The sequence below is a fragment of the Bidens hawaiensis genome, unplaced genomic scaffold (genome assembly GCF_021521415.1).
Source record: "Bidens hawaiensis isolate Kalapana, Puna unplaced genomic scaffold, B.hawaiensis_p1.1 tig00056069_1, whole genome shotgun sequence".
In the NCBI taxonomy this organism is placed as follows: Eukaryota; Viridiplantae; Streptophyta; class Magnoliopsida; order Asterales; family Asteraceae; genus Bidens; species Bidens hawaiensis.
In genome coordinates, this window is record NW_027500114.1 from 1 (window position 1) to 14,145 (window position 14,145).

Here is a 14,145-nt window from a genome sequence, read left to right on the forward strand (position 1 = left end):
TTTTTCATGTGCGTCCGTACTAACGGGTTCATTTAACGACCCCGTCTTATAATTTGTCAGAATGTGAACAAAACCTTTTGATGTGCAATCGTTTCTTGTTCTAAACATCCTAGACCGAGTCAAGTCAACAAAATATTTTTGGTGTTTTTTTTAATAGCAAATAGTTTTTCTAAAACTGATTTAAATGCTTCAACTTTTTTATGTTGCCTACGACTATGATAGAATATTGTTGTTGTGGTTTCCGCCTAAGGGCGATTTTTGAGTCGGACCTGAAGCGTTAAATAATTGGAGACTGTTAAATCCCATCACTGGTAGACTCGGGATAAAAAACATTATTAAAAAATAAATTTCTTCAAAAGGTAACCATGAAGTGAGCATTAATATTCATCAAAAATGTTTTTTTAAGTTCAACCTACAAATCAACATAAACAACTCCATCAAATCAACTTAGAACACCATTAAACTCCTTCAAACACACTCTTAAACTACAACTTAGAACACCAAATAACATAAAAATAATCAAAACAAAACTTAAACTAAAAGAGTGTTAACTTGTTCGATTGAGCCCGTTACGCCACATGGGGTATCTCTACTTGTTCGTCAGTGATGATGCTACCATTTTCATCAGAAACTTTGACTTTGACTTTTTCATCGATACCAAATTTGACTTTACTGGCTTCAACTTTCACTCGATCATTTAAAATTGAAGCAATATATTTATTCTTACGGAAAGCTACAAGAAACGGGTTTGTAGCAGTATAAACTTTCCCTTGAAGCCTTGAGTCCAAATGTTTATTATCGTCGTCTTTCTTCATGGTCAACGTTACTTGACCTCTACCAATTCTCAAGACCCGAACTTTGACTTCTTGACCGACTACAAGCGATGACCCGTCACCCATTATACTTCCAAGCCCTTCATCGGCTTCTTCAGAAGCCGGTAAAAACCCTTCTTCACCTTCCGGAAGGTTTATAAACGCACCCAAACGTGTAAGATTTTTAACAGTCCCTTCAAGTTCTTGACCCGTAATAAATTTAGTACCTTTTCTCCCCTCGTCTCGGTCCCGCATCGGGTTTGACTTTTGACCTGGGTTTTTAACGGGCTCGTTTTCCCGCATGGTCAACGAGATCCGGCCCGTTTCGGTATTTACATCAACTAACTTCACCTTGACTTCTTGACCAACCGAAACAACATTTGAAACATCCTTAACGTAACCGTCACTTAACTGTAAGACGTGAACTAGCCCGCCTGTAAACGCACCAAAGTCAACAAACGCTCCAAAAGATTGGATTGACTTTACTTTACCCGTGAAAGTTGCACCGGGAACCAAGTCTTCATCTTTCAAGGGTGGCAATTTCACTCTTTCTAACGGGTCGTAATTTTTGTTTGAATTTGTCAACTGGTGATGTTGGTTTTGAAGTTTGACCAGAATCTTGACCCGACACAGCGGAGTCCAATTGGTCAACTTGGTCGACGGGTGCATCCACAACAACTTTCACCCCAGTGGCAAATGCTGCTCCAAATCTTGGTTTACTGTGGGACCCGAATGTCATAATATGCGGAAATAATCTAAGGGACGTTGATAGAGATATCAGTCTTTCGGTTGATCCTTTTGGACTAAAACATTTTATCAAACCGGTTTTGGTTTTTGCTGTACTAAAAGTGCACCCGCGGATAAGGGAGATACTGCTTGTTGACGATGGAATAACAGGTGTCATCTTGTTATTCGATTACGAACCAAACACACAGTGAACAGTTGGTGAACCATTTGGCTAAAAGTTCATTTACTTAAAAATAAAAAAAAAACAACGAAACATCCATGTTATAATAAATACTTTCTATAATATTAAACAACGTTTCCATCAAAGAAATACATTTTTTTGAACGACTAATATTTGACACCACATGAAGTCACAAATACCGTTAAACGATAATTTTTCTTCAATCTTTTTTTATTTTTATCCATCCATTTGTAAATAATAATTAAAAATAAAAAATTTGGATCCTAATTAACACTGGTTAGCACTAGCAGCAAATACTTTATAATAATAATATTATAATTTTCTTATGCTATGGACCTGGTTTGATCTAATACCATTAACAATAACAATTTCGTTTGATTTTGATTGAAAATTGAAACCCTAATTTTACCATTACTACGCATCATAATATTGGACAAAACTAATATTAATAAATTAATAATGAATTAACCCGAGAAGAGAAACTTACCCGTACCCGAACCCGAACCCGAACCCGAAACCCTCTGTCGCCGCTGGCAGTGTCTCCATGAATCAAAACCCTAAATTCGTTCGTTTCGTTTCGTTTCGTTTCGTTTATGGTCTGATGATGATTCTTTGGGAAAATAAAATAGGTAAAGAAACAAAAAGCCTATTTCGGTCATTTCACACTGCCTAAATAGAAAATACTAACGAAACTAAATGGAGCTTAATGTTATTTGTTAACAGGTATAAACAGGGTTTAATGTTATTTACAATGTTATAAAAACCGATATTTTACTCGTACCGGATTTGGTTTAAAAAATTGTATAACTAGTTGAACCGGGATGTACTGGAAGGTTCAACCGGTTAAATAGTTTACATTATAATTTTCTATAAATTCAACTTAAACTCCAAATATAACCCAAAAACAAATGATCTCATAACAAAAAATCATCCAAAAAGTTAATCTATATAAAAAAAGTAATACAGAAGCACTCAATTTAAAAAAAAATAGTCATAAAATTTACACATTTGATTGTTAATTGCAGGGTTAAAAGCAATTTTGGAAAAATATAGGCTACAAATATAAAAAATTTCCCGTACTTAAAACCGGTTTACCGGTAAAACCCGGTATTTTAGAAAAAAAAACCGTCGGTACGATTTTCTAGCAAATCAACCAAAAATTCCGGCATGCTGTGCGAAATCCGGTTTTTAAACACTGGTTTTTTTATTGAGTTTTGATATAAAAGAACATCGTTCTTGGAACCTATGGTTCAGTTTTATCGATCTTTGATTAACAAAAGTGTCATGAGCCATTTGAATGTTTTATGTTACTGCATCATTTGGTATTGGAGCTTTTAGTTCTCAAATGGCTCAACATGACGATGAATGCTTGCTTGATCGTAGATTCGCCGCCATAGGCAACGACAAGAGTATTTTCTATTCGCGTGCTCGTGGAGAAGATCGACGGATGATTCGCAGATTCGCCGCCCAAGGTAGCGATGGAGTCTATCCTGACCCACAGGATCTTGAAGAGAACAAACGACTCCAACAACGAGTCCGCGATCTTGAAGAGATCGAACGACTTCGACAACGAGTCCGGGATCTTAAAAAGATCGAACAACTACGAAAACGAATTCGCGATTTCGAGTTACTACGGGAGATGCGCAAGGCGGAAACCGAGTCGAACACTAACGTCGGGGACGAAGGTGGCGACGAAGAGCAGCAACCGTTTAGTTGTCAACCACCTTAGTTCGACGAACCAATCTATCACGAGTGTGTATTGGTTAACAAAAAACTCCAAAAACTAAATAGCAAAGTTTACAACGAAACTAAAAGCTGGGATTGCCACCTCTTATACCGGTTATTGTTAGTTAAAATTATTAATGGTCAATAGTTAATAGTTAGATTATTAGAATCCAATTTTTCTAAATCAAATCTTAAAAAGCACTCTTCCAAACATCATATTTGAGTATCATTTGAACCCGACAACCAATTTATTGTTACCAATAGTTTTTTTCTTCTTTTCATGTGCACGTCAATTTAACGACACCCATCTGATAATATATCATATTTAAGAATGTGAACAAAACCTTTTAAATCCAATTGTTTCTGATTCTAACAATGACAAAGCCACGTATCAAATAAATATATAAATATTACGTGGGACCTTTAGCAGTTAAACTGTCATATGAGAGGATTGAAATGATGCAATCATTGGTTGCACTATGTGCATTAGATATTGTAAATGAAAATGAACACTATCCTATCCTATGTGAGACAACACTCACAGCAGAAAGTTATTATACATAAATAATAATAATAATAATAATAATAATAATAATAATATGGGCCAAGGTGTTATGGGCCTAATATTCATGGGCTTTGGGTATATAAATACATTAAACCTCTCTAAAACCCTAACATTGTATTCTTGAGTTTTTTTATTTGAAGGATTAGAAAAAAAAAGATAAGAAAATTTTCCTTTTTTCATTCTTGAGTTTTTTCATTAAAAAGAAAAGAAAGAGAATGGAAGAAAAAATGAAGCTTTTTTTCCTTCAAAACATTCATGCCAAATATGGCCGGATTGTGAAGGAAAGTTTATATTCTATTACCAATTTACACTATCTTAATTCTCTTTTCCATATTGCTTTGAGGATATAATTGTAAAGTTATAAATTTTTTTCCTATCTTTTCCTTCCAATCTAACTCAAGAATGTAATAAACACTTTTTTTTCTTTTCTTTTATTTTAACTCGAGAATGTTTTTCAAGTATATAATTTCTTTTCCTTTCTTCCTTCATCCAATCTTATCATTTCTTTTCCTTGTATTTTAAACCCGAGAATGCAGTGTAAATCTCATACATTCCATTTTGGCAAACACATTCAAAAACACACATTTAAAAACACACAAACATACTGGTAAAAATTTTGATAAAGAATCCTACTCGTTTATGTTGTAAAACATCCAATGAAGAAGAAAACGTTCTAAATGTAGTTTGGTTCAAGGTACGTTTTAAGATATAATGACTCGTTCATTTACGTTCAGCTCGTTAAGGCTTTTTTAGATCTAGCTAAAACCGAGATAAAAGATTTAAACTTTAAACTAACCAAGTATAGATCTATGGTTTATAATAATAATCATAACATAAAAATAATTTCTTTAATGGGATAGTTAAGATTGTGTTTATGTTTAGTCTAATCTTTGTTCTTGTTTCTTGATTTTCAGGAGTAATATTATTAGACGCACACCACCCTGAGTTTCGTATCAACCAGTTAAAGAAATATAAGGTAGTATACTATTCTCCTCACAACAGTTTTTAATATGTATTTTAAAACTTATTATATATACTTTTAAAAATTATACATTTTTGTTAAAATAACCAAATGGAACGTGTATTAACGGAAAAATCGAACCGAAACAAAAACCGACGGTTCGGTCTTATGTTTTCATAAAAATCGAAATTATGGTTCGGTTTTCGTTTTGCACGTAAACGAAACCAAAAAACCGAACAGTCGGGTATCAGGCTTACCCGCGGGTATCGGGTACACCCGTTAGTCTGTTAAAAACTTCATGTTAGGATTCTCAAGATATTGTTTTAACATAATAATTATCATATGTATTTTTTATTTATATATGAATTATTATAAATTATATTATGACACATTATATACACATAAACGTTTTCAAAAATAAAAAATATCACTATAATTTTTATGTATAAACTTGATAACATATAAATATCAATAACATTTCTTAAATAAACGTGTTAAATAAATATAATATTTTTTTTATATAATGAACCTAAAAAAATGAAGTGCTATTAGGCAAAGGTTAAGGAAAAATAAATCTAATAATTAAAATTTTTCGGGTTATACTTCGGGTATATAGTTCGGGATGTGGTTTCGGGTAATCGGGTCGGGTATCACCAAATCCCATACCCGACCCGTACCTGTGAAAAAATTCAAAACTAATCCCATACCAGGCCGAATACCCATCGGGCTTCGGGTATACCCGCTGGTAGGGGTGTGCATAGTGCGGTTTTTGGTTGAACCGAACCGAACCGAAAACCAAAATTTCAGTTTTTGGAGTATTTGAAACCATTCGGTACGATTTTTGGTTGAAACCGAACCGAAAACCAAAATTTCGGTTTTTGGAGTATTTGAAACCATTCGGTACGGTTTTGGTTGAAACCGAACCGAAAACCAAAATTTTGGTTTTTGGAATATTTGAAACCGTTCGGTTTTGGTTTTTTTCGGTTTTTGCCATTTGATCTTGAAAATTTTAGGTCAACAAAAAGGTTTTCAAAAAATAATTAATTTAGGTATAAATAACTTTGTTAATTGTAAAATAATAGACTATTAAACACTTACCAAAAATATTTGAGTTAATATAAACTATAAAAATTTAGGATTTCGGTTTTTTCGGTTTTTATTATATGCAAAACCAAAACGGACCATTAGTTCGGTTTTTACAAACACAAAAAACCAAACCATCGGTTTTTGTTTCGGTTCGGTTTTTCCGGTTTGGATTTTTCGGTTCCGGATTGATTTTTTCGGTTTCTTGCACACCCCTATCCGATGGGCTCGGGTTATTTTGCCATCCCTACTCTTATCATCACATTACTTGTCTTCTTCTATTTTGTTTGATTTTGTAAACTGTTTAATTGATAGGTAATGCCATTTACTTATCAATTAATTCTATTTCAGGAAGGGAACAATGAGACCTCCATTGCCTAGACACAAAATTCTTAAAGAGATGGCCCGCATTCGTAAGGAACTTGCCTGATCGTCAAATGCCTCCCATGCGATGGTCATGGCACAAAACAAAGAACTTCTCGACACTGTTTCAAGGATGGAAACTAGCTTAAAGTTCCTAGAAGCGAAGGCTGATGACGAAGCAGTCCAAATTGCTCACCGAAATGCAGCAACAAACCATTGGGCGAGATTCGAAGACCATTCGGTAGCGGTTTGTAACACCCCGTAACCGCAGCGGAAACGTAAACGGGATGCAACAGACACCTCTGATATCAACCACATTGTTTATAAAGAAAACTGAATGCATTAATATACTTCAAAATTACATTATCTCGTATTTCATTACCGTCTAGGTGATACACACATCATACAATACGATACACAATTCTATTTGTTATAATGCATCCTAACATCCTGCACGCAAATCTTACACACATCAAGCACTTAGCACGTAAGCAATCGCTTCATCTTAATTGTACCTGAAAAGCATGTGAGAAAACGGGTCAACTACGAATAGTTGGTGAGTTTCACAATTTGAGTAAACCTTGATAAATCAATATCAGAATATAATATTATATAGGGACACTGTTAACCCAGTACTGTATCCATTCCGGGGGCAACGTTAACCCAGAAACACTTCTAGGGACATCTGGGGACACGGTTAACCCAGTACTGTACTCATTCCGGGGGCAAAGTTAACCCAGAAACACTGCTAGGGACATCTGGGGACACGGTTAACCCAGTACTGTACTCATTCCAGGGGCAAAGTTAACCCAGAAACACTGCTAGGGACATCTGGGGCCACTGTTAACCCAGTACTGTACCCATTCCATACGATTCCCGTACAATCAAATATATATAAATCCACGCAAATCCATGTGTTCAGTATGTACTTAAACATTTCAATAGTAACATGCTTCCGCCCCGGGAAAATATTTGAAAACAATTCAGAAAAAGGGGCTCGTGAAAACTCACCTTAGCACATGCAAGCAGGTAACAACTATCATTATCAGTTAACACGTCCAATCTGTAATATGATCCCTACGATCGTTACTATACACTCATTATTAATATAACTTTAACTAAGTTAACCGGTACATCTGGGGACACTGTTAACCCAGCACTGTACCCGTTCTGGGGGCAAGGTTAACCCAGAAACACTTCTCCGGACTCAGATTGTGATGTCGTTTAGAGTTCAACAGTCAAATTTTCTAATAGCTTGTTTTCCCCGTTTTGCGTGCCTAGCACGGTTACCCGTTTTTATGTTTCAAAAATGAGTTTGGTCACACACGACACGAAAATAGTCGTTGACTGATAGTTTAAGTAAAGTTGTGAAATTTGAGCTCGGTTTAGACGCCCCGATTGGCGGCGGGACCCGTTTCCGTCTTTAGCGTACCGGAAACTGTTAAATCAGACAAAAATTACTCAAATCATCCGAATTATTTTCGGATGATTTATTTTCACTTGTTTAACTCATTTATATGAAAATAGTTCATTTTTAAGGTTTTTATACACCAGTCAGCTCGCTTAAGCGAACTTCACCGGTTTACGCGTTTTAACTTTAAAAGTTTGCTAATTAGCACAAATAATTATCCGTTTAATCTCGGATCTTGAAATTTTGCACAAATCACTTTTTGACAGTGGGGAATTTTATAAAAATATTTCCAGAATTAATTTCTATATTTAAAATTTATTTATCTATTTTTAAACACCATTTAAACACTAAATATGTCGTAAATACCAAACGATCTTAGATAAATCCCAAATTTTTCCTGGATGTCCCCTGCCATCCACATAGTCCCCTGTAATTTTTTCAGAACCAAAATCCCCTTTTACATGCCATTTTCACTAAAACCGAGCTAGAAATCCCTAGAACTCGTTTAACCGAAAAGCCTACTTAGACTTCTCCAACGGACCTCAAATTTTTTTTGTGACTTATACATGATATAAAAAGCTTATCTAAAATTTTCCAGAATTTTTCATGATATTTAACTATTTTTCACCATTTTTGGCCAAAACCGAGCATTAAATTCACCAAATATTCATCCTTTATCCAAAAATTACCAAAAATTCACAGAACTCTTATTTTCATGTTTTTAACACCTCTGTAAAATTTCATGACCTAACTCCAAACGATCAACAATCTGTCCAAAAACTCCAAAACCGAACATAACCGAATATACCTTTCGTTTTCCGCCACTACAAGCTACAAACTCGTCTTTCCGCCTTATCTACCACTAAACACAGAACCTACAACCAACATACCACAATACCAAGCAAGTTACACTCACGATCAAGCCTCTTACACTATAGTTTCGGTTATGATTCAAAAACAAAAATTTAAACCGTAAAAATTCGTTTTTGGTCCGTTTAACTCCTTTCTTGGACCAAGATCCCTTGTATAACCCGTATACATCACTTGATCATGCAAGAATCGGTTTTCATCTTTGAAACCTCATTTTCTTGCAAATAAACTCAAAAAACGGAGATGGAAACGTGATTAACTCGATTCTTTACCTTGTTTTCTTGCTCTAAAATCTCGGTTTTGGATTATATGTGAAGGGGAGATGAAGGTTTGTTGATATGTTTGTTGTAAAAAAAGAAAATGAAGTGAGTTTGTGGGGGTGGTGGTCCGATCGGCTTCTTGGAGGGGTGGGGTGGGACCCACTTCTCCATTCCTAGCCACACAATTGGATTCCCTTAATCCGGATAATGTTTTGGATAATCTGGTTCAGTTCGTTTTTCGGTTAAATGTTTAATTCGGCTTAAAACGAGGCTAAAACGGTCGTTTTCCGGCTTAAAAATGAAATTTATATAAAACCGATTTAAAATATTTAAAAACTTAAACCATGACATTTATTAACTTAAAACATCATATCATTAATTATCGCGCATCTTTTTCGGCTTGATCGATCATCTCTTGCTCGGTTTGGTATTAAAGGTTTCGTTTAATGTACCGACGTACCATTAAATCGAAATTCTTTTTCTGTGCTTTAATTCACTTATCCCGAAGCTTTAATACTTCGTAAACATCACTAAATATCATATATCTCGTCTATAATTAAACCCTCGATTCGTTCGGGTTTCAATAACTATCGATCGATTAATCGCATATTCAATACGATGAATTATATATTCACGTACAATCAATACAGTGAACCATGTATTCACGTATAATTACTATGGTAACTCATGTACCCGACATTAAATATGACGTAACTATTGTCTACCGGTTAGGGTATACCGGGTTTCGTCGGAATCGTTACACGGTTGCAGCTCACTCTATGGCCCATGTCACACACATGCAAAACCAAGAAGCAACTTCAAATTCCATCTTGAACGAACTAAGATCTGGAGAGAAACGACACTCGAATGTTAACTCAAAAGATAACAATGATCTTGGGAGGTTGTGCAGCAGCGTTTTTAGGCATCATGGGGCAATGGGTGGCGACCCGATATGCACGTGGCGGGTCACAAGACTGCTATGTTTGGGTCGCGGCTGGGATGTTATTACTCACGTATTTGGTTATGGTGCGCATGGTCACATATTACCACATGGCAACAGGAGACCCATCGCGCTTGCCCTGGGTAAGGTGCGTGACAAACGCATGCTTTACCATGGCATCATGGTGTTAGTGTTGCTGTTTGTTCTTCTTTTAGCAGTGAGTGACATTGATGTTTAGTAGCGGATGTTTAGACTAATGATTCCGCATATATAATAATAGAAATGGTATCCGAATTTGTTAGGTTTTATAGGAAATGAATATTATATGTTAGTTTCTAGCAGACTGGAAATGTTATGACCAATTTATGGTGTTAAATTACAATGATTTTTGATCATTCGATTTTATTATTTAAAATTATTGCATTGATTATCAAAATATTCAACAATGATAGTTTTTAATGTTCTTAATGTAATAGATCATATATTGTATATAAAGTAAATATCATTTGTTAAAAAAAATCAATTTCATCCTATAAATTTTAAAATATCAAATCTATCTTAAAATGTTAAAAATCAATTGTAACTTAGCCGGTGAGTTTTAGCTAGAAGCTGGTAGTTGTAACCGGTAGCAGTTAGAAGTTTGGCAGAGTAGCTGGAGTTTTTAATAAAACTAGTTGGGCGCTCACGTAGTGCGGAGGAGTGGGCGCGCAACTTAACATCAACCGCATAATCAGTGTTGGTACATGATTCCCCTGATGACAGTGCACACATAACCCGAATGTAGACGTGTAATTCGTGCAAAGGTATTAAGCGTGAACTGATGGCGAAAATCAAGAAACAAAGCTGAAATATGCATTGATTTTAAATAGATAATTTTTGAAACCAACTTGTTTTGATCTGAATCCCTTTCCGACCCGACATTGTTTTAATCTGAAACATGTTTTGACGTGACCCCTTTCCACTTAAAATCGTACCGACACGAACCAAACTAATTTAACCCTAATTTGGTCTTACACAATCTCACATGACCCAAGCTGGCCTGCCTCAACTTGTTACCGATCTTAACCGATAATCACGTAGTATGTTAATTTTTTAAAGTTAAAGAAGTATAGCAATATCATACTTAAATTAAAGAGAATAAAAATGCTCGTTTTTATGATGTAATATTTAAAAAATATATATTAACGTGTGAAAAAGTTATGGCCTTTTAAAAAGTCGTGGGGGTAGTCAGTTTTGAATACGTGCTAAATATGTAACTAATATAAAAATTAGCAAAAGTTGATAGAAGTTCAAGCACCAAACTTGTAAATTCGAATGTAAAAATTTGTAGCTTTTTATCAAACGCTAGTAGTAGTAGTAGCGTTCAAATTTTGAGTTTTTTCTAATAACCTAAAAGTTTCAAGCTCATTCAACCAAACAAAGATTTTTATTGATTATGAGTTTTTTCTTAAAAGCTTGAAACTTCTAAAAACTTCTTGCCAAACATACCCCAAATCTTAAAAAACACTCTTTCACAAATTAGATTTAAAAAGTGTCATTTGCCCTCGACAACCAATTTACCGTAACGGGTTCATTTAACGACCCCGTCTTATAATTTGTCATGTTCAAGAATGTGAACAAACCTTTTGATGTGCAATCATTTCTTGTTCTAAACATCTTTGACCGAGCCAAGTCAACAAAATATTTTTGGTGTTTTTTTAATAGCTAATAATTTTTCTAAAACTGATTTACCTTTTTTATGTTGCCTACTACTACGATAAAATATTGTTGTTGTGGTTTCCGCCCAAGGGCAATTTTTGAGTCAAACCAGAAGCGTTCAATAATTGGGGACTGTTAAAATCCCATCACTAATAGGCTCAGAAAAAAAACGTTATTAAAAGATAAATTTTCTTCTCACAAACTATTTACAAAGGTCTTTTTAACATAAACAACTCCATTAAATCAACTTAGAACACCATTAAACTCCTTCAAACACACTCTTAAACTACAACTTAGTAAACTGAATACCATAAAAATAATTTCAACTAAAAGAGTGTTAACTTGTTCGATTGAGCCCGTTATGCCACATGGTGGGTATCTCTACTTGTTCTTCACTAATATTGCTATCATTTTCATCAGAAACAACTTTGACTTTGACTTTTTCATCGATAGCAAGTTTGACTTTATCGGCTTCAACTTTCACCTGATCATTTAAAATCGAAGCAATATATTTATTCTTACGAAAAGCTACAAGAAACGGCTTCAACTTTCCCTTGAAGCCTCGAGTCCAAATTTTTATTATCATCGTCTTTCTTCATGGTCAACGTTACTTGACCTCTACCAATTCTCAAGACCCGAACTTTGACTTCTTGACCGACTACAAGCGATGACCCATCACCCATTATACTTCCAAACCCTTCATCGGCTTCTTCAGAAGCCGGTAAAAACCCTTCATCACCTTCCGGAAGGTTTATAAACGCACCCGAACGTGTAAGATTTTTAACAGTCCCTTCAAGTTCTTGACCCGTAATAAATTTAGTACCTTTTCTCCCCTCGTCTCGGTCCCTCCTCACTCTTGACTTTTGACCCGGGTTTTTGACTTGGCCCGCCTCAGTAACGTGCTCGTTTTCCCGCATGGTCAACGAGATCCGGCCCGTTTCGGTATTTGCCTCCACTAACTTCACCTTGACTTCTTGGCCAACCGAAACAACATTTGAAACATCCTTAACGTAACCGTCACTTAACTGTGAGACGTGAACCAGCCCGTCTGTAAACGCACCAAAGTCAACAAACGCTCCAAACGATTGGATCATTTCCTTGTTGCTTGTCACGATTGGGTACGTTTGCTTTTCGTATATAGACATATATACTAGGAGTGTGCATGAAACTGAAATAACTGATCTATAAATGAAATAACCAACATAACCAAACTGACGGTTTGGTTTTATGTTTTTTTTCAAAAACTGAATTTCTGTTTCGGTTTTGCATGTACTGAAAATTGAACTGACTTATATAAAAATCAAAAAAGCCAACTTTTGTTATTGAGTTTTTGGATTATAAATTTATTTTTTTAAGATTTTGTAATTTATAAAAAAAATAAAATGGTGTAGCCCAAATAGTTTAAGCCCGAATGTGTAATACTCAGTTAACCATTAAATAACAAGGGATAAAAATTAGGCCCAAGTGCAATATTTTGGGCCATTTTTTCAGTCCAAAGTCTTCAAGCCCAAATGGCAACACCGAGAAAACCGAACGAATTTTAAAATCTAGAAGCCAAATTCTCGGTTTTTTGTCAGTTTAACTTTTAAGCCCAAAACCGACCCATGCACACCCCAAATGGCAAAGCTGATAACATCGTACGGTTTTCAAGACCGTTGATGATTTTTTTTGTAGGCAATGAAGTTAACAAGAGATCACATGGGAAATTGCATTCGATCTCTTTGCAACTCGAATCTCGCTACCGGGTTCAAAATAGGCAAAGACACAACTCTTCCCGCCACATACATCCGTAGCGCAGATAACCCGGTTCAAGATCTCGGTGGAAACCCGCCTTCAAAAAGACACATTTTTGCATTTTTTGCAGGCGGTATGCACGGGAACTTGAGACCGGTTTTACTTCAACATTGGCAAAATAAAGAGCCCGATATTAAAATACTCGGGCCAATGGCCCGTGACATTGAAAGTAAAGCTAAATACCGAATGTATATGAAGAGTAGTAAATATTGTATTTGTCCACGTGGGCATGAAGTATACAGCCCGAGAGTTGTGGAGTCGATATACTACGAATGTGATCCAGTTATAATTTCGGATAACTATGTCCCGCCTTTTTTTGAAGTTTTGAACTGGGAGGCGTTTTCGTTATGGAGAAAGATGTGGTGAATTTGGGGCGGATTCTTAGAGCGATACCGGACGAGAAGTATTTGGAAATGCGAAAGAGAGTGAAGATGGTGCAGAAGCATTTTGTTTGGAATAAAAAACCTGTGAAATTTGATTTGTTTCATATGATTCTTCATTCTGTTTGGAACAATAGAATTTTTATAAATTTTTAATTAAATATTTTTATAAGCCAAAAGTGACCAACATGTGATAAGATTCTCTGCACAAGCATTCTTTTTAGTTTAGTTTATTAACAGGTTCATATAATAATAATAATAATAATAATAATAATAATAATAATAATAATAATAATAATAATAATAATAATAATGCACATGTAATGTGAGATCAGATTAATATCAGTCAACTCAA

General features: G+C 35.1%; 2 pseudogenes; one reads left to right on the forward strand and one right to left on the reverse strand.

Annotated features, from left to right (window-relative positions):
- Window positions 1-569: 569 nt before the first annotated feature.
- LOC143601332 (polyprotein of EF-Ts, chloroplastic pseudogene) lies at window positions 570-1,716 on the reverse strand (annotated as a pseudogene).
- An 11,568-nt stretch (window positions 1,717-13,284) lies between these two features.
- On the forward strand, window positions 13,285-14,014 carry LOC143601323 (putative glycosyltransferase At5g03795 pseudogene; annotated as a pseudogene).
- The last annotated feature ends 131 nt before the right edge of the window (window positions 14,015-14,145 follow it).